The sequence below is a fragment of the Otolemur garnettii genome, unplaced genomic scaffold (genome assembly GCF_000181295.1).
Source record: "Otolemur garnettii isolate 467f Iridium unplaced genomic scaffold, OtoGar3 scaffold00045, whole genome shotgun sequence".
In the NCBI taxonomy this organism is placed as follows: Eukaryota; Metazoa; Chordata; class Mammalia; order Primates; family Galagidae; genus Otolemur; species Otolemur garnettii.
The window spans coordinates 4,651,786-4,653,481 of record NW_003852440.1 but is presented as its reverse complement, the minus strand read 5'-3'; the positions used below and the strand labels follow the sequence as shown (position 1 = coordinate 4,653,481).

The window sequence follows — 1,696 nt, the reverse complement described above, 5'->3', positions numbered from 1 at the left end:
CGGGAGGCTGAGGCAGGAGACTCGCTTGAGCCTAGGAGTTGGAGGTTGCTGTGAGCTGTGATGCCACAGCACTCTACCCAGGGGGACAGCTTGAGGCTCCTGTCTCAAAAAAAAAAAAAGAAAAAGAAAAAGAAATTAATGTAACATGTAGGCAAAAAAGTATCAATTACTTTACGTATTTGTTGAATTTTCTCAACATATTCCTACTATTATGGCCAGCATAATCATGAAGATAGTACAAAATATATTTAAAAGTTTTAAATAGTTTGAAACATGAAATATTCCCCTTTTAGCCAAAACTGTGTATCCAAATTTGAGTTTAACCTCTAATTCTTATTTATCTCCTACTCATTTTGGTTAATTACAGAGATTTATAATGACTCGGCCTTTATACTAGATAATGTTATACCCTCCAAAATACCTTAACACATGTGGCAAAATGTCAACTACTTTGAATCCTTGAAGAATATGGTGTGGGCTTCCCCCTCCTCCCCACTGTTGTCCCAGGCTGGAACACTGTGATGTCAGCCTAGCTCACAGCAACCTCAAACTCCCAGACTCCAGCAATCCTCCTGCCTCAGCCTTCTAAGCCTTCTAAGTCACTATAACTATAGTCACTCCCCATCATGCCTGGCTAATTTCTCCATTTGTTTTTTTTGTTTGAGAGATGGGGTTTTGCTGTTATCTAGGCTAGTCCTGATCCTGAACTCCCAGCCTCAAGAAACCCTCCTACCTCAGCCTCCCAAGGAGGTATAATTATAGGCATAAGCTACTGTATAAGTTACTATGTAAGTTTTTTTTATCCTGAGAACACAGGGCTGACAAAAATTCTGGCAAACTAGGTTGAATCTCGTGAAGACTTTAATATTCTACTATTACATACCAGGCACTTCCTAAATCACAGCATGCCAAAATGAAAGGTATTAAGGAAAACAGTTCTTTTTAATTTCTAAATAAATGATATTCCAAAATATGCTAGAATATATTTCTAACTAAACGAGTTACCATAATTTGTTTGGTTTGCTGAAGAAAAAAAGCTAATAAACTCAATCAATATATATTAACATACTTTTTTTTTCAGACAGAGTCTTACTTTGTTACCCTTAATAGAGTTCTGTGGTATCACTGATTACAGCAATCTGAAATTCTTGGGTTCAAGCAATCCTCTTGCCTCAGCCTCCCAAGAAGCTAGGACTATAGGCGCCTTTCTTTTTTTTTTTTTTCCTTGAGATGCAGTCTCAAGCTGCCCCCCTGGGTAGAGTGCCATGGCATCACTCACAGCAATCTCCAACTCCTGGGCTCCTCAAGCGAGTCTCCTGCCTCCACCTCCCAAGCAGCTGGGACCACAGGTGCCCGTCACAATGCCCGGCCATTTTTTTTGGTTGCAGCCATCATTGTTGTCCGGCAGGCCCAGGCTGGACTTGAACCCGCCACCCTAGGTGTATATGGCTGGCGCCCCAGCCAACCCAGCCACAGGCTCCCAGCCTATAGGCGCCTTTCACACAGTGCCCAGCTAGTTTTTTTTTTTTGACAGGCTGGGTTTAAACCTGCCACCTGCGGCATATGGGGTCGGCGCCCTACCCTTTAGAGCCACAGCACCACCCCAACCCTTTTTTTTGTTTTTTTTAAGAGACAGGGTCTCACTGTTGCTCAGGCTGGTCTTGAACTTGTGAGCTCAAGCAATCCACCCACCTTG

The 1,696-nt window shown here is 42.6% G+C and overlaps 1 protein-coding gene across 2 annotated transcripts in view; it reads right to left on the bottom strand.

Moving 5' to 3' along the window:
- Positions 1–1,696, bottom strand: part of FBXO28 (F-box protein 28) — a 43,852-nt gene that overhangs the window by 28,367 nt on the left and 13,789 nt on the right. The gene's annotated exons all lie outside the window — the stretch shown is intronic.